The sequence below is a fragment of the Delphinus delphis genome, chromosome 5, assembly GCF_949987515.2.
Source record: "Delphinus delphis chromosome 5, mDelDel1.2, whole genome shotgun sequence".
Taxonomy (NCBI): Eukaryota; Metazoa; Chordata; class Mammalia; order Artiodactyla; family Delphinidae; genus Delphinus; species Delphinus delphis.
Genome location: NC_082687.1, coordinates 11,585,917 through 11,606,502, shown reverse-complemented (window position 1 = coordinate 11,606,502; position 20,586 = coordinate 11,585,917). Strand labels below are relative to the sequence as shown.

General features: G+C 34.6%; 1 protein-coding gene across 2 annotated transcripts in view; it reads right to left on the bottom strand.

Annotated features, from left to right (window-relative positions):
* The window catches only part of GRID2 (glutamate ionotropic receptor delta type subunit 2), a 1,342,883-nt gene that overhangs the window by 1,285,996 nt on the left and 36,301 nt on the right, over positions 1–20,586 (bottom strand). The gene's annotated exons all lie outside the window — the stretch shown is intronic.

The window sequence follows — 20,586 nt, the reverse complement described above, 5'->3', positions numbered from 1 at the left end:
GTGATGTTGAGCATTTTTTCATGCTCTTTTTGGCCATCTATATGTCTTCTTTGGAGAAATGTCTATTTACATCTTTTGCCCATTTTTTTATGGGGTTATTTGTTTTTTTGATATTGAGCTGCATGAGCTGTTTATATATTTTGGAGATCAGTCCCTTGTCAGTTGCTTCATTTGCAAATATTTTCTCCCATTCTGAGCATTGTCTTTTTTTGTTGTTTATGGTTTCCTTTGCTGTGCAAAAGCTTTTAAGTTTAATTAGATCCCATTTGTTTATTTTTGTTTTTATTTCCACTATTCCAGGAGGTGGATCAAAAAAGATCTTGCTGTGATTATGTCAAAGAGTATTCTGCCTATGTTTTCCTCTAAGAGTTTTATAGTGTCCGGTCTTACATTTAGGTCTCTAATCCATTTTGAGTTTATTTTTGTGTATGGTGTTAGGGAGTGTTCTAATTTCATCCTTTTACATGTAACTGTCCAGTTTTCCCAGCATCACTTACTGAAGAGGCTGTCTTTTCTCCACTGTATAGTCTTGCCTCCTTTGTCATAGATTACGTGACCATAGGTGTGTGGATTTATCTCTGGGCTTTCTATCCTGTTCCACTGATGTATATTTCTGTTTTTATGCCAGTACCATACTGTTTTGATGACTATAGCTTTGTAGTGTAGTCTGAAGTCAGGAAGCCTGATTCTTCCAGCTCCATTTTTCTTTCTCAAGATTGCTTTGGCTATTTGGGGTCTTTTGTGTTCTTTAAAAGTTTGTTCTTTTCAACTTTGTCACCGTGGGAGCTATATAAATTTCTCACACTTTTATTAATTACAAAATGAGCTTTACCTTCCCTTGAAACTATTTTCAGGTGTTGTAATATACTTTGAGTATATTCTCAGTGGTGAAACGTGTTCATCATTCAAAAATGTAGTTTATATTTAGAAACAAACAGAATCATTCAACATTTGGATTAGTAATCTGGGGAATTCATTTTGGGGACATGAAACAAACGTAATTATACAGTAATCAGGCTGGATGCCTAGATTTCTTACGTGGATTATAAACTAAGTTTTAATATAATTCCAAGTAATAAAGTCAAAACATTTTTGAACAATAGTAATTAACATCTTTAGGAATAACTGATTCCCAAGGTGACAGATCAAAATAGTAGTTAACACTTTTGAGTACCTACTATATGGCAGGTACTGTACCAAACCCTTTAAATGAATTGTCTCATTTATTCTTCATAACTCTTCTAGATGTATACTATCATTATATCTGTTTTACAGAGTAGAAAACTGAGGCTTAGATGAATTTTTAGTTTGCCAAATATTTTCATTCCAGTAGGGAAACCTGGAAAATATAATGCCAAATTAGGGATTTTTACCCACTATACCATTCTATCTACTCCCAAGGTGGAAGATAAGGCAGGTATATATAAGACAGTGAAAAGTATGGAGGACTTAAATGTGGAAGACTGGTGTTTAGCTGGCTGCTTGACTTTTGAGACATAAATTTAAGATTTCACAGCCTGTTTTTCTTGTAATCTCATCTAATAATAATTTCTACCCTCTCCTGATTTACCATAACACTCATTTTGTCATTTAATTTTACTAATTGTAATAAGTCTAAATAGTCCACATAAATAAATGGGGAGATTAATTCACATTATGCCCCCCCAAAAAAGCCCTCTATGCTTAAAAAAATTTAACGGAGGTAAGCATTGACTTTACCAATGCATTACAGCTATTTTGAAACCTGTTCTACTGATGAACATAAATATCTTTGACTCACTCTACTTTGTACAGCAGAAACCTGCTTTCCTCTTCCCTCATTCATTCATTCACTCATTCTTTCCTTCATTCTTTTAACCACTCTGTGACTTTTGCAGAAGCTACAATCATAGTTTATAATGCTTAACTGTGCACATAAAGAAATATTAGGAAAAAGTGTTATCTTGAGTTTAGAAATATAGTTAAGTGACAAAAGTGAGTCTTTGTACTCTTCTATAATTTGGTAGAAGGACTAGGAAAAGCATGTCTCCAAAGTAATACTGCCAGTCTCTTTATAGAACAGCCTCAAATTTCCTACTAATCCACTGTCTAGCTCTGTCCAACTCAGTCCATTTTAGGAGTTCTGTGGGTGACTATATTACCTTTAATCATAAGCTAGACAGATCTTCAAATCTTCTTTTGGAGTTACACTGGATATAAAAAATATCAAGTATATTTGAATTTTGAATTTAAATAATTATTTCTAATAACATTGTAATCATCTGTAGTGAAATAGGAGCGATGTATGGTGGGAAACATCATCTTGTTTAGAAAGTAAAAATTAATTAAATATAAGTCCAGACATAGGAATTAATAAAAATTCATATTAAGAATATATGAATAAAAGAGTTCAAAATACATTTTTGTTCAAAAAATAGCATGGCTAATAAACAGCAAGCTAAACTCCTTTCCCATTATTATATTTTAGAAATGTAGTATATTGTATTCAATTCAGAATAAAATAGAAATGTAAATTAATAAAATCAATTATTAGAGAAACAATAACAGACCCAAAGATAAGTATCCAGAAGAATGAAGAGCTCTAAATTATATGTCATAAATCATTAGTATTTGGCCCCAGTATTACTAACAATCTTCTGAGTTGCCATGGATCAATTCTGAAGAATATACAGCTATTTAGGCAGTAGTTGGTAGTTTGTTGTTTTTTTCCCTTGAAAAACATATCCAACTTAAAAGTTCATCAGTTTCTTATCCTTTAAATAAAATGCTCAGAATGACCTTCAAGGATCCTTACTGTTCTAAAGTCAAAATGTGTTCACAGTTATTTATGAGTTCTTACTTCCTATAGCTGAAAAATATTGCCTGTTTGAAAGCCTGAAAAAAATGCAGAAGACACGGGAATGTTATTGAAAAGGCTGCCAAGAATATTCTCAAGAGCCATGGGGTAAAACAACTTATTTGGGAATTTTGTTAAAATGTAGCTTCTGATTCAGTAAGTCTGTGGTGGCACCTAATAGTCTACGTCACTACTCAGCTACCAGGTGATGCTGATGCTGTTGGTCTGCTGGCCACACTTTGAGTAATAAGATTTTAGAAACAGTGCCCTCTCAGTACATTCAATTAAGAATGCAAAAATATGGAAATGAAGAATAATTGTGACTCCAAGTTTTCCCCTCTTCATTCCCTGTCTTTTAATGAATGCAATATAAGAGGTACTGTGTTAGAATTGAGCAAAGAGCTCTGGAATCAGACAGAAAAATCTGAATACCAACTGAAAACTTGGATAGTCTGCTAAAAATTAAAATAATATTTACGACACAGAGCTGTGAAGAGAATTAAATAAAAATAATAAATATAATGCCGTAATGGCATTCACAGAATACTAGTGTGAGTAGTCTCTCTCCTCACTTTGTAATTATCTCACATTGTTTTCCTAGATGAGCACTAAGTGCTTTTTCTCAGTTCTTTAAGTTTAAATTTCTTAGGTCTCAAACCATTTATCCTCTATTTCTCAAAATACTTCCTATTAGTTTAAGGCAGATTTGGTTTTCGTTGATTTTAAATCATCTAAATGAAAAGTTTAAAAATATGTATAATATCACTCAACAAAAATTTAAAATAGTAGTTGTGATTACAAATTTAAAAAGAAAATTGTTGTTAATGTACATATGCCAGAATCCATGCATTCAACTAATAACTGCAAAATATATAGTACAGGATGCTATAGTACCTCAAACTAAATTTAGAAATATTCTTTTGGAATAAACAGAGCCTGTTTATAAAGCACAATTTTTTTAAGTTTATTATTTTGTAATATCACTTCTTTTTGGGCCAGAAATCATACTTTCTACTTTTATCACTCACTTTATTCCTCAAATTTGGCACATCTGTAACTTCTTCTAATGGCAAAAACAGAACTGACTTTAAGTTTGAAGATTTGCCACTGTTGAGAAATATTCAATGTATACCTCACAAAGGAGCCCGAAACAGTGTAGCAATAGTGATATTACTGTATTTTTTGGCTCCTATTATAACTACTGCAAAGGGGACATCATGCCAATGAACCAATTTGAGTATGTTGTTCAATCAATCCCATTTTCTTAAGTGTCACACCTCATATGTTTTCATGTAGATTTTAATGAGAAATGGGAAGACTTGGATTTCTTTCTACCCATCCTATTTCCAGCACACTCTACACTAATAACATAATTCTACAGCATTTGCTATCACTTTAACCCCTGCCACACCTCTAATTAACTTAGCTGATGTCCCTAAAGTGGAAAGAGAAAGCTGAATTAAAAGGCAGATGCTCAATATACCACATTACGGTTGCAAACTCACTGGCACATATGGGAGCCAGAAACCCAGATCACAAGGATCATGAATTCTGAAGGTCTTTCCAGTAAAACCAGAACACTGGCAACAGAAAAGTTTGGAGACCTGAAAAAATTTACAATTGACTGGCAAACTCCTTTATATTCACTTGCCCTTCCAAATGCTTTTCCAACCCTCCCTCAACACACCTGCTTCCTCTGGGATTGTCCAGGTAGCATTAGCTACAGCAACTCTGCTTTCTAGAAAATGACCAAGCCAGAGGGCACCTTCAGCATATGCACACCTGAATCCTAAAAGCATGGAATAGCCAGCACTACAAGGTGGTAAAATCATCTTCAAAAATATTTTACTGCTCCATTTATTTTAAGGTTGTCTAGGATTTTTCTCTGAATTTACAATGTATACTCTCACCCACCGATATTTTCTTCATTGAGTTATTCAATTGCATTAGGTCAATTTTTTAAGAATTGTTTTGTTCATTTAGAGTTTAGCAAATATGTGTGGAATGACTTATTTGTGAAGGTAGGATAATGTATTTCTTAAGAGTTATAGCTCTGTAGTCAGGCTTTTTGAGTCAAATTCATTCTTAGGAAAGTCATTTGATCCCACTAAGCATTGCTTTATTTAATTGTGAGTAGAAGTAATAATAGTACCTACTCTCATAGAGTTATAGTTTGAGTTAAAGGGATATAAAAATGCCTATTTCTTAGCATAGTTCTTGGTACACAGTAAACAGTAAATAAATATATAAACAAAAAAAATATTACTACATGTCTCAGTTATGGGTATTTTAAACAGTAATAAAAAGCAGGGAAGACCCAGTCCTTAGTCTCGAGAAATTTAACACTCACCAGGACAATTAAAAATGTAACACAGGGCTTCCCTGGTGGCGCAGTGGTTGAAAGTCCGCCTGCCAATGCAGGGGACACGGGTTCGTGCCCCGGTCTGGGAAGATCCCACATGCCGTGGAGCGGCTGGGCCCGTGAACCATGGCCGCTGAGTCTGCGCGTCCGGAGCCTGTGCTCCGCAACGGGAGAGGCCACAACAGTGAGAGGCCCGCGTACCGCAAAAAAATAAAAAATAAAAAAAATGTAACACAAATATCTAATTTAGCTAAATATCTATCTTTTACCTATAAAAAAAGAAGGGCTTACGCATGAAAATAGGGAGGAAAACCCACAAAAGTTTTCAGTGGGGTTCACTTTGAGTTAGGATTGTTAAGGTGATTTTTGGAGACCTAGGCTCTAAAAAACTGATGATGCCTAGAGTCAACATGGTCTTCCATAACTGCCTCCCCAGACCCAGAATCCTCTTACACTCTCTACCTAACAAAGCTCTTATCTTCCAAGAACTCATTCAATTATCACTGATGTTACCTGCAGAGCCTCCACGACCTAGTCAAACACTGCTGGGTAGTTTTTAAATATGCCTCTATTCTAAGATTTCTCCCATTGCATTAAAGTTATTTGTATGTGTGCAGTTGTGACCTTTTTCAGAAATAGAGCCATGTTTCATTTATTATTCTGTGACCCAGCAACTGGCCTATAGAACTCCATAATGGCTTTGTTTTGTTTATCCGTCTGCTTTTATTTGAATTTATGAATATATAAATGAGTAAAGGTGACATACTGGCTGGACTTGGGATGAAAATAATTTTATAGAGAGAACTGGGCAGAGTAGGGGTGTATCCCAGGTGAAAGATAAAGACACAGAAAATAGAGAGGTCAGGCATGTTTACCTAAATCAAGTTCTTGGAATAGTACGAGATTGAAAAGAGAAGCTGGACCCACTGTAAAAATTATGGAACAGTATAGGTGTAAATCCAGAGACACTTTGTTGCTTTTAAATAACAGTAGGGAAAACCAGGCAAAACTCTATGCTTAATTAAATCTTTCTTCTTTTACCCCATCCCTGTCTTAAAATACTTGCTGTGTTCATAGAATTTCTTATCTCCAGAGGGAGATCAGGCTGCCCAAACCACACCATTAAACGTAATTTACAAAGAAATACAATTCAGATAGATGAGAATTCTCTGCTTAGCAAGGGACTTAGAATCACAGGGCTGCTTGCTGCCTTTGGTACCCTTCTATAAAGAGTTTTTTTCCAAAAATAGTCAGTATCAAAGGTCACACATTTAAAAAGTCACTTGGCATTAGAAGCCTGAGGGAAAATGCTTAGGAGAAAATGTTTTGGCAAGCTTTTAAACGCTTTCATTGAGTTGGCAACAAGACAGACCATGCTGGCCTCCGAAGCAAGCAGAGCAGATGTGTCATTTCAGAGGTGGTAGAAAGGCTTCCTGTCCCTAAACATCACTCTCACCTGCCTCTTTTTCAAGAGCAGAGATTCATTCCTTAGTGTTGAGGGACCAACCTCTACTGAAATGCACATACTTCTGAAAGGAAGGGGGAGAGGAATAAAATTAACACATGGTTAGTGACTACAGACTGCCAGGCATTATGCTGGGCTTCTCATACATATTTTGTTATTAAGTCGAATTATCTGATTTACAGAGGAAAAAATTCTAGCTCGGAGAAGTTAAACTACTTGCCAAAAATCACAGAGCCAAGTAAGTATGGAGACAGAATTTAACCTTAGGTCTGACTCAAAACTGCTTTTATGTTATTCATTTATGTAGTTATTTCTCATTTTTTTAGGTTTTAGCATAATGTCCTAAACTTTCCAACTGATCACTAGATGGAAGCATGATTTGGTAAGGGAAAGAACAGAAAGCACTGGAGAGCACTGCATGTTGGTGAGGACTAAAGAAAGATGGACTAACTCTGAAATGCTGAATGGAAAAGTGAGAAAGCAAAACACAAAAATCTCACAACTTAAAAGGTTGATAGTTCGATTAGGACCAGCCCCTTAGAAAATCAGTTTGCCTCTACTACAGAAGAATTTATCTACAATTTAACTACAATATTTGCATATATGTTTTGTGGAGGAGGAAAAATAATTTTCCCTCTACCCTTCTAGGTTCTTGGCTGACATACCCCCGTAATAAAAAACAGATGAACATGAGAAAGACAAACAGAAGTTTAATAACATCTAACCGCCTGTATAGATGGGAGATACCCAGGAAAACTGAGGAACTCCCTAGAATGTGCCAGGCTATCATCTTATATATCATCTTCAGCCAAAGACAAAAGACAAATGTTATGAGCTGGGGAGCCACTAATGGGAGATTACTAGGAAAGCAGAGTAAACAGGGGCAAGGTTGTTGTGCAGAGTTAAGTCTTGCCTTCTCGTTTAATAAGAGTTACTAGAGATTTGGTCATGCCCCTCTTCCTGGTACAGTGAGGGAGAAACCCTTACAAAAGGAGATTGTCATTATACATGTAAATAAATGTCCTACAGAAGGGTAAATGCTACTCAGTTTTCAGGGCTGTCTGCTGTTTCAGAGGTATGTCTGTTGTTTCTTAAAAATAACCAGCTTCACATAATCCTTATGATAAAGAGGCATATTTTGGGATGCCAAATTCTGCCCCCTTTCAGTTTTAATAAATTTACTCATTTCTCAAAATAGGAAAACATCACCTATGCAAGGCTTTCTGTGTATTTAGATGTATGCTAATACTAGGGACAATAGCAGAGCCCATCAGGAAGAAGAGACTCTTGCTTCTTTCCTATCAGTGGCTCAGCCAATGAAAAGCCATGGACTCCTCACAACTTCCTTTATCTCTTTGAAAGTTTTCCTTCCCTTGTCATGCAGGGACTTGCACATGGCTCGTCATTCTTGCAGACCCCAAAATGCCTCTGCTGATCCCAAATAAGCATATCTTTGCTAGAGAAATATCTGGCATTCTATTTGTTTCAGGTCAACAGTATCTCCATAGGTTCAGGAGGATCTGTGTTCTTAAGAGTTGCTTAATACAGAATTATCAAATAAATATATATCTTTAACATATATTTTAAATATCATACTTGAAAATATTCTATCCTAAAGATTTAACAATGCATTAGCTATTTAACATATTTATATCACAAATATGTCTTTAATGAATGTTGTTTTCATTTTAGGAAGTGATACTAACTTTATTCATATAATCATACAAAAAAACTTGTACTATGTATTTATTTTGCTAAGAAATATATAACAGGTAAATTCGACTTAATGATCATTTTAACCAAATGATATGTATGCATGGGAGTTAAAAAGCAAGTGCATATCCTTTTCTTTGCCAAAAAAGAGTGAGAGTGCTTTGAAATACAGGTAACCTAGCTGGGAAAGGTAAGAAGAGCAAACTTCAAATTATCTTCAAAATTTCAAACTTATTTTGTGTTTCTGTTTGTTTAAATCATCTCTAATTTGTTGCCATAAATATTTTGACTATTGGTAATCTCTATCACTAACTTGAATATGGTTTTAATAAAATATGACAAGTTTGAAAGACTAATGTTATAAGTTTTCACAAATGAGTTAAATTTTCAGAATTAAAATCATAAGAAAATAACTTCAAATTGACCTTGTCCCCAGGCACTTGACATTCTTGTTAGGCATAATTCATTTAAAAGATCTATAGAAATGTCTTTTTCCCATTTATAAATATTCTTAAATAGACACTTGATCCAAAGTTTGGAAATACTGGCTCAGCCTGGCAGCACTGCCATAATCCTCTTTTACAATGTATCTAATATAGAAAGATTCAGTCCTGCATGCAGAGAGTACAAGGCTTTGTGTATGTCTATGTGTATTCCTGAAAATCATAATGATTGGGCCATTTTTTGGTTAAAGATAGCATACAGTGTTACAACCTTGGCTAGACTGTATTTTGTTACAGAGCAATGATTTCATTTTGTTTTCCCCATTCCAAAATGTATGTCCCCAGACAAATAACCTCCACCTGCTCATCATTTACTAAGCATGTGATTTGGCTGGCTCTTTCCAAAGCTTTCTGCTTTGATTTTTCCAGTGCATCAGTTACTATAGAAACAATGTCATTGAAATATGAAAAGTATAGTGAGACACCAAATCACAGTAGACCATATATTAGATAAATAGATAGATGATAGATAGATAGATGTATGTGCATTTGTGTATACTTGCATACACTTGTATACACATCTATGCATGTATATATGCTTGCTGTATATGCATGAGTGCATAGAGTATGTGGATATATTGGTTTATAGTACAGATCAAGATGTAATTTGTTAATACACATACATATCATAAATATGTAATACACATACATATATTAGGTTGAGAATCTCATAAATCAGAAGGCATGTAAGGCTTTAACATATGAGAAGTGGCTAAGTTAGTAAAAATAGATAATATTAAAATATGTTTTCCTAAAATTTAGATTTTTAAAAAGGTAAATATATAGAACAAAAGCAGAGAACAGTGTGTTGGGTGTATAAAATTCTTAGCTCTAATGTAAGGAATCCACAAAATATATGTATAAAGCAGAATTCAAAAATTTGCATCAGAGATTCTTTCAAACATGACCTCTAGTATGTATCCAGTTTCCAAAAATACATGTACCTCAAAATGTTTGTAGATGCAGAGGAGCTTACATTCTAGAAAGAAAAGACAAATCATAGACACGTCAACAAATATACTCAAAATAAAGATAAATCTAAGTTTAATAAGACATAATAATAAAAGAAAATAGCATTGTGTGCTTGGATAATTAGGAGGACAGCTTGAACTAGAATGATCAGGGAAGGCTGACATGAGTAGATAAGCATTAGAAGTGATTCTTAAATGATGAGAATGAGGCAGCATATAAATATCTTAAAAAGAGAAGCTTCTAAGCAGAAGATAGGACAAAATCTTGAGAAAAAAACTTTGCACAGAAAAATTTATTAGCAATTTTCTAAAATAACAGCAATAATAAAGGTAGTGATATTGTAAGTACAGAAGAAAAGTCTCACTGACCTATCACTCCCCTTATGATTTCCTATCTCCACTTTGTCTATATTGTACTAGGCAATCATCAAAGCAGTTTCTGCTAGTCTATGAGAAGAGTGCTATTGGTCATCTTGGCAATTGGTCAAGTACATAGTCTTTAAAAACTGGCAGTTTACTATTTTGTGATATCATGAAGTTAGACTCCCTCTTTTTTAGTGCCTTCTATTGGAAAGTAATAGCAACTACCTATCTCTTATAAAATGGATAATCGTATTATTTTCCATGGTCCAGATTTTCAATTTATCATTTTACATTACTTTTTTTCTGAAATCTACTTTTTAAGTTTTTTTAATTGAAGTGTAGTTGATTTACAATGTTGTGTTAGTTTCAGGTGTACAGCAAAGTGATTCAGTTATACATATATTTTTTTTCAGACTCTTTTCCCTTAAAGGTTATTACAAACTATTGAGTATAGTTCCCTGTGCTCACAGTAGGTCCTTTTGATTATCTATTTTATATATAGCAAAATATATATGTACCTGTTAATCCCAAATTCCTAATTCATCCCTCCCCCTCCTTTCCCCTTTGGTAACCATAAGGTTTTTTTTCTACGTCTCTGGGTCTTTTTCTGTTTTGTATATAAGTTCATTTGTACCAATTTTTTTTAGATTCCACATATAAGCAATATCATATGATATTTGTCTTTGTCTGGCTTACTTCACTTAGTATGATAATCTCTAGGTCCATTCATGTTGCTGCAAATGGCATTATTTTGTTTTTTTTTATGGCTGAGCAATATTCCATTGTATAAATATAACACATTTTCTTTATCCACCTATCTTGTTGATGGACATTTAGGTTGCTTCCATGTCTTGACTATTATAAATAGTGCTACAATGAACACTGGGATGCATATATCTTTTCAAAGACAACCTACAGAATGGGAAAAAATATTTGCAAATGAGGCAACTGACAAGGGATTAATCTCCAAAATATACAAACAGCTCATACAGCTCAACATTAAAAAAACCCGAAAAACCCAATCAAAAAATGGGCAGAAGACTTACATAGACATTTCTCCAGAGAAGATATACAGATGGCCAAAAGGCACATGAAAAGATGCTCAAATGACTAATTATTAGAGAACTGCAAATCGAAACTACAATGAGGTATCACCTCACACCCATCAGAATGGCCATCATCAAAAAGTCTACAAATAATAAATGCTGGAGAGGATGTGGAGAAAAAGGAACCCTCCTACACTGTTGGTGGGAATGTAAACTGGTACAGCCACTGTGGAGAACAGTATGGAGGTTCCTTAAAAAACTAAAATTAGAGCTACCATATGAGCCTGCAATCCCACCCCTAGGCATATATTAGGTGAAATCTACTTTAAAGTTTGACCCATACTCTGCAAAGCCAAGGGTAATTACATCCCTATCTCAGGAACCTTACTCTATAATCCAGCCAGCCACTGGTGGTCATTAATAAAACCTATCCATTTTCTCATTACAATCAATGCTATACCCTAAGAAAAAGCACTTTCTATCGGTAGTTTCCCAAATGTTCAATGAACACATATTTTCTGAGTATTCTCCTAGGTCCACCAATTTAAGGCCAACAAAGACTCTAATCAATACTGTAATTAATATCTTCGATCTCTTTCTTTGTTATCTATGCTACTAAAATTTCTTTCTACTCTAATTAGTTTATTTACCTAATTTCTATCGGGTAACAGTTAGCTGTGACCTCTGCCTTACTTAGCATCTTGTAACATTATGTGTTTGAATGCAGTGTCACACAAACCATGTCTTAATCTCTGAAACTTCCTTAAAATATGCTTCTATAATTAGTATAGATTCTTTAAAAAGCATATGAATGAACTGCCATGATCATTCTTTGTATTCCCACAACCCTCTCCCTTTTATTTATACCTAGTCTGACAGGTGTAAGGCACTAATTTAGTTAAGAGAAAGTGGGAACTAACTACTGATTCTTTCTGAAAGATAATTTAATTAAGTAAATTCAAAATTATGCCCTCACAAACCCAGAGTGCTAATCTTTTCCCTAATACTGAATACCTCTGTCATTATATCATTTTCTTCCTTTGAAATAAAAACTAATTTTGCACCTCTGACAAGGAAATAATTTGAAAATTATTAGACCCTATAAACAATATATGTGAAAAATAAAATCTAGTAATGTTGAACCTTCAAGAACTAGAAGTACTTGCATAAAAGAACTAAAGTCTGCTGCTTTCACTTTTATTATAAAGCTGTTGCTGTTTTCTGAGATGATTATCTTATAAATGACAGGTTTTTTTTATTTGGACTAATGTATGAAAAGAGTTTCTCTTCATAAATCATTTCAAATTGATGGTAAAACCACATAAGTTCAGCCTCTTATTTATAATCTCTGTCTCTCAATTTTGCCTTGCTATAGGTTTTCACCCTAAAGTTTCATCTAATGTGACTTCTGAACACATTGTATAGTATAAATGTTTCCAACTCTTGATACTATTGTAAAACACAATATTCTGAATTGCTGGCAAATGTAGACTAGAACCCTCTATTTAAAATAAGGGTCTGTATTAATTTGAAATTAATGGCTCTGTCAGCCTACCCCAAGTATAGTTTAAGTATAACTGGATCTTCAAACCAAACGTTATCCAATATATTTCTGCACTTTATTCAACAACCAAAGAAGGAAGTGGACTCATCTTAAATACATTGATTAGGCATTTCCTAACCTTACAAAGTCGATGCATATTGTTTATTTTATCTAATCCATATAAAACCAACCTTATACCACAATATGGAAGCATACCTGCACACACATACACACAACACACTCATGAACACCTTCACACACACTCTACTTTCAGGGAATAATCATCTTTTTATACTGACCCATCTAACACTTGAATTTTATGTCTGGTCACATATAGTAGTCCCTCCCTTATCCATGGGGGATACGTCCCAAGACCCCCAGTGGATGCCTGAAGCCAAATATAGTACCAAGCCCTATATATACTGATTTTTCCTATACACACACACCTATGATAAAGTTTAATTTATAAATTAGGCAAAGTAAGAGAATACCTGAAATGCCAGCATCACTACTCTTGTGCTTTGGGGCCATTACTAAGTAAAATAGGGTTACTTGGAAACAAGAACCGTGATACTTCCATCTGATAAACAAGACAGTTACTATGTGACTAACGGGCAGGATAAGCTGGGTAAAGGGATGATTCATGTTCTGGGAGGGATGGAGCTGAAGGGTATGAGATTTCATCACTCAGAACCGTGTGCAATATAAAACTTATGAATTTTTATTTCTGGAATTTTCCATTTAATATTTTCAGATCACAGTTGACCGCAGGTAACCGAAATCACAGGAAGTGAAACCTCAAATAAGGAAGGACTCCTGTATTTATTTAAAATGAACTCATTCCTTGGCCACAATTCTTTGGTTCAGGGATAAAAAAACTGATACAGATTGGAAAATCTGTCCTTCCTCAGAAACCTAAAATTGGATACGAGAGATTCTAATCTCGCCTCCCAGCTTTCAGGAATGGAGTAGATAGGAGTAGACTTGAAGCTGTTGGCAGTGGCCATTTATGCCCATGTAAGCTGGAAAGAAGAAAGATTTGTCTGGAATAAGAGAAAAGAGTGAAGCAGTGAGCCAAGGAGAAGCAGAGAAAGGGATGAAGCAAGTGGATTTCCTAGGTTCTGCCTGGGACTGCTCCAGTCTTTCCCTGGTTCAGCAGTGCTCTGATCCTTTGGTTCTAGAAAATGTACTGTATAACTATAATAATACTTTTATGATTAACCCTTCGATAGATAGATAGATAGGCAGACAGATGCTGGACAAGTAGATAAGGATAGAGACACACACATGACTTGCAACTATTGTGAAATAAAACATATTAAATCATTAAATAATTTTCTGTAAAAACATTTACACAAAAGAAGATAACTCCTTTAACTTAACAAGAATTTTTTAACAGTATAGGAAATTTCTAAAATTCTCTTTGCTATTATTATTCCCATGGAATGAGAAAAGAGTACAAATGGTTAGCTGAGTATCGAAACTTTTTCTACAAAATATTGTTCATTTTCTCCCTGATGTTGTATTTAGAATTCAGAAAATAAACATGAGCTCAAATTTTACTAAGAACTAAATATAATTGCATCAAGTTTGTTAGTCACAAGAGAAGCTAATTTTGTTTTCTCAGACTTGTCTCTCTCTACACAAGATAAAGGGGACAAACCAAAGGAAATTAGACTTCTACTTCTTTGACTTGATCTTAGAAGGATTTAAATTAATAAGGCAAAGGCTCCTGATAATGATATTACGACTTCTGGAGGAAAAACCAGTGAGGAGCTTGTTTTGGAACGAAGATCTTGTTTGTTCAGATGATGCTTAGACCCAAATTCTGACTCCTTCAGTAAGAGAAGCCAACTACCTGGTAAATTAGTAATGATAAATTCTATAACTTACTATCATTTCCATTTGTATACTAAAAAGATTGGGGATTAAATATGCTGAAAACGTGTGGCTATTTTTAGGGAATAAAAGCAGAAAGCTGAATACATTTCATTCAAAAAGTTTCCTGCTTTAATTTATGAGAGACATCAATATGTTTCTTTAAGATCAAAATATTTTTAAAATATAAGTATAGGGGGCTTTTTTCCTTTTTTAAATCAGCAGAAAATATGCAGAAATTGTTTGAGAATAACAAGCATTTATTGTAAATAAATAAAAAGAAATATTTCTCCGTGAAATTTCAAAATCATCTTTACCCTAATATCATTTATGATTTAGAAAGCTGTGATGACTTTAAAACATGTCTGCAATCTCTCTGACCCTCTAACCAGCAAAAGTGAGGCCTATTTCTCCACCTCTCAGAAAGCGCCAGCCTTGATGACTTTCTTCTAATAAACAGAATGTGGCAGAATTGAGGCTGTGGGACTTCTGGACAATTCAGTTTCCCCCCATTCTGTATATTTTGGGACACTCACCCTGGAAACTCAGAAAACGCATTGTTTGCAAACCAAGCAGGCACATGCAAAGGCCAGAGACAGGTATCCCAGCCCCAAAGCCCCAAGTTAAGTTCCCAGCTCGTCCCAAAATTCACCACCAATGAGCAAGCTTAAAGAAGATTCTAGAAACAGAAACAAAAAAAAAATTCTTATGAAACCACAAAAGACCCCAAATAGCCAAAGCAGTCTTGAGCAAGAAAAAATAAAAGTTGGAGGCATCACACTTATTGACCTCAAAATATTTTACTAAGCTATAGTAATCACAAGAGTATGGCATAAAAACAGACATACAGACTAACGGAAAAGATCAAGAGAGCCCAGAACTAAACCCATATAATTTTGGTCAACTGATTTTCGACAAGGGCTCCAATAACACAAAATGGGGAAAGGATACTCTTTGCAATAAATGATGTTGGAAAAACTGGATATCCACATGCAGAAGAATAAAATTGGACTCATATCATATACAAAAAGTCAACACAAAATGGATTAAAGACTTAAAGGTAAGACCTAAAACCAAAACAACTAGAAGAAAACTTCAGGCAAAAATATTTTACACTGCTTTAAGCAATGATTTTTTTGATATAACCCAAAGGCACAGGTAACAAAGCAAAAACAGACAAATAAAATTGCATCAAACTAAAAATCTTCTGCAAAGTAAAGGAAACTGTCAATAAAGTGAAAAGGCAACCTATGGAATGGTAGAAAATATTTTCAAACAGTGTATCTGATAAGTGGTTAATATTCAAAATATACAAGGAACTCCTATAAATCTGTATGTATCAAAAAAGCAAATAACCAGATTTTTTAAATGGACAAAGATCCTGGATAAACATTTCTCAAGAAAATGACACAAAAATGTCCAACAGATATATTAAAAGGTGTTCAACATCACTGATAATCAGGAAAATTTAAATCAAAACCACAATGACATATCATTTCACACTTGTTAGAATGGCTATTATCAAAAAAATAACAAGTTTTGGTGAGGATGTGGACAAGAAGGAACCATTGACACTGTTGGTGGGAATGTAAAATGGTGTAGCCACTATGGAAGAAAGTATAGAGGATCCTCATAAAATTTTAAAAAGAACTACATATAATCCAGCAATCCCACTGTGGGTTATAAATCAAAAAGAAATGAATCAGTATCTTGAAGAGATATCTACAATCCCATGTTCCTTGCAGCATTATTCACAATAGCCAAGCATATGAAAACAATCTAAGTGTCCATTGACAGATGAATAAAGAAATATGCAATTCACACACACACACACACACACACACACACACACACACACACACACACACAGACTGGAATATTATTCAGCCTTTAAAAAGAAAAGAATTCTGCCATTTGTGACAATTTGAATGAACTTGGAGGACTTTGTGCTAAGTAAAATAAGCCAGACACAAAAAGACAAGTACTGCATGACTCATTTATATGTGGAATCTAAAATAGTCAAAACTCATAGAAGCAGAGAGTTGAATGTGGCTGCCAGGGATTAAGGGAGGAGTGGGAAGTAAGGAGATGTTTGTCAAAGGATACGAAGTTTCACTTAGGCAAAATGTGTAAATTCTGGAGATCTAATGTACAGCAGTGTGACTATAGTTAAGAGCATTGCATGGTATACTTGAAATTTGCTAAGAGAGTAAATTTTGTGTTCTCACCACATACACAAAAAATGTTAACTTTGTGAGGTGATAGATATGTAATTAGCTTGATTATGATGATTATTTCACAATGTATACATATATTAAAACGTCAAATTGTACTCAAATATAAACAATTTTTTATCTGTCAATATATCTTAATAAAGCTGAAAAGAAAGAACATACCATTATTACAAGCATTGGGGAAAGATATTTCTCCAATTTAAAAAATTTTAAGTGAAAAGAGAATAAACATTGAAATATTTATTTAAATATCATGCGAATTGAGTGATTTTAATGGGGCAGACACTCGTATTCCTTCCTATCAGCCAGTCTCTCTTATTCCTCACCAAGAGTCCATAACCTGTTGAAAACTTCAAAGATATTGGTCTCAGGGAAATTGAATTCCTCCCTAGGCTGAGGTAAAGAATCAAAATTGGTCCATACCATCAATGATATTTCCATTCCTTTTTAAAAACTGTTTTAGTTTTTAGAGATTTAGGTTTACAACAAAACTGCAAGGAAATAAGAGATTTCCCATACTCCTCCTGCCCCCAAACATGCATATCCTCCCCCATTATCACATCACACACCAGAATGGTACATGTTTTACTAAGGATGAACCTACTTTGACACACCATAATCACCCAAAGTCCACATGGTTCACTCTTGGTGTTTTACTCTCTATAGGTTTGGGAAAACATATATCCATCATTGTAATATTACACATAGTATTTTCACAATCTCTCTTATTGTCTTTCATAGAGAAAAAGTTTTTAATTATAATGAATCCCATCTTATGAATTATTTCTTTCATGGACTGTGTCTTCTATGTTGTATCTAAAAAGTTATCACCATACCCTAGATCATCTAGGTTTTTCCCCATGTTACTTATTAAGAGTTTTATAGTTTTGCATTATACAATTAGATTTATAAGCCATTGTGAATTAAGTTTTGTGAAGAGTATAAGGTCTGGGTCTAGATTCATTTTTTTGTACATGAATATCTAGTTTTTCCTGCACCTTCTGTTGAAATGAGTATCTCTGCTCCATTGTGTTGCCTTTGCTCCTCTGTCAAAAATCAGTAGACTATATTTATGGGATCTATTTCTGGGCTATTCTGTTCCATTGATCTATTTGTCTACTATTTTGCCAATACCACTCTGTCTTGATTACAGTAGCTTTATAGTAAATCTTGAAGTGAGGTAGTGTCAGCCCTCCAATTTTTTCCTTCCACCTGTGTTGGTTATTTTGGGTCTTTTGCCTCTCCACATAAATTTTAGAATCTGTTTATTGATATTACAAAATAGCTTGGTGGGATTTTTATTGGAATTGCATTGAATCTATATATCAAGTTGGGAAGAACTGACATCTTGACAATATTAATTATACCCATGAGCATGGACTAGCTCTCCATTTATTGAGTTATTTTTTATTTCTTTTATCAGAATTTTTATTATTCTTCATATAAATGTTATACATACTTTGTTAGATTTATATATAATTATTTCATTGGGGGGGCGCTAATGTTAATAGTTTTGTGTTATTAATTTCAAATTCCACATGTTCATTGCTGGTATATAGGAAACTGATTGACTTTATACATTAACCTTGCACCTGCAACCTTGCTATCAACAGTTATTACTTTCAGGATTTTTTTTGTCCATTCTTCTGAATTTTCTACACAGATGATCATGTGAACACAGACAAATTTATTTCTTCCTCTACAATCTATATGCCTTTTATTTCCTTTTCTTCTTTTATTGCACTAGCTACTGCTTCATGTACGATGTTGAAAAGGAATGGTGGGAGAGGACATCCTCACCTTCTACCTGATCTTAGTGGGAAAGTTCAAGTTCTCACCATTATGTATGATGTGAACTGTGGGTTTTTTGCAGATATTCTTTATGAAATTGAGGAAGTTCCCTTCAGCTCCCATATTACTGAGAATTTTCATCATAAGTGAGCTGAATTTTTTTCAGATCTGTCTTCCATATCTATTGATATGTTCTTCTATTTTTTCTTTTTAGCCTACTGTTTTCATGGATTACATTAATTGATTTTTCAATGTTGAATAAGGCTTGCATAACTGGGATGAATCTCACTAGGCTGTGGTGTACAATTCTTTTTTTTTTTTTTTCTTTTTTTGCGGTACGCGGGCCTCTCACTGCCGTGGCCTCTCCCGCTGCGGAGCACAGGCTCTGGACGCGCAGGCTCAGTGCCCATGGCTCACGGGCCCAGCCGCTCCGCGGCACGCGGGATCCTCCCGGACCGGGGCACGAACCCGCATCCCCTGCACTGGCAGGCGGACTCCCAACCACTGCGCCACCAGGGAAGCCCTACAATTCTTTTTATACATGTATAAATCAATTTGCTAAATTTTATTGAGGTTTTTTTTTTGTTTTTTGTGTTTTTTTTTGCGGTATGCGGGCCTCTCACTGTTGTGGCCTCTCCTGTTGCGGAGCACAGGCTCCAGACATGCAGGCTCAGTGGCCATGGCTCACGGGCCCAGCTGCTCCATGGCATGTGGGATCTTCCTGGACCGGGGCATGAACCCGTGTCCCCTGCATCGGCAGGCGGACTCTCAACCACTGCGCCACCAGGGAAGCCCTCCGCTTTAATTCTTATGATTTATTTTCTTATGCTTACTTTGGATTTAATTTTCTCTTCTTTTTCTAAGTGCCTGAGGTAGAAACTTAGATGACTGATTCTAGATCTTTCTTTTTTCCTAATATATACATTCAATGCTATGAATTTACCTCTAAGTATTGCTTCTGCTATATCCCACAAATTTTGGTATGTGTGTTTTCATTTTCATTTAGTTTAAAATATTTTTCAATGTCTCAAGATTTCTTCTTTGACCTATGTGTTATTGAGAAGTATGTTGCTTAAGCTCTACATGTTTGGGGATTTTCCAGTTTTGTTTGTGTTATTGGTTTCTAATTTAATTCCAGCGTGGTCTAAGAGCAGACATTACATAATGTCTCTTTTAAATTTCTTAAGGTGTGTTTTGTGGCCCAGAATGTGGTCTCTCTTGGTAAATATTCCATATTAACTTAAGAAGAATGTTTATTTTGCTGTTGTTGGGTGAAGTAGTCTATAGATGTAAATTATATCCGGTTGATTTATCGTGTTGTTGAGTTCAACTATTTTCCTCACTGATTTTCTGCATGCTGGAGCTGTCCATTTCTGAGAAGTCTCCAACTATAATAGTGGATTTATCTATTTCTCTATGCAGTTCTCTTAGATTCTGCCTCACACAGTTTGACACTCTGCTGTGAGATTTATAGACATTAAGCATTGTTATGTCTTCTTGGACAACTGACCCCTCTATGATTATATGCTTTTTATCCCTGATAACTCTCCTTGCATTAAAATCAACTCTGTCTGAAATTAATATATTTACCTTTGCTTTCTTTGGATTAGTGGTATATTTTTCTCCATTCATATACTCTTCATCTATCTATGCATCTTTAAAGTACGGTGCTTTAGACAACATCTGGTCCTTGTTTTTTTATCCAGTCTGACAATCTATCTTTTAATTGGCTCATTTAGATGACTGACATTCAGAATGATTATTGATACAGTTGGATTAATATCTATCATATCCATTACACTTTTCTATTTGCTGCCCTGTTCTTTATTCCTATTTTAGTCTTCCACTCTTTTTCTGCCTGTTATGGTTTTGAGAATTTTA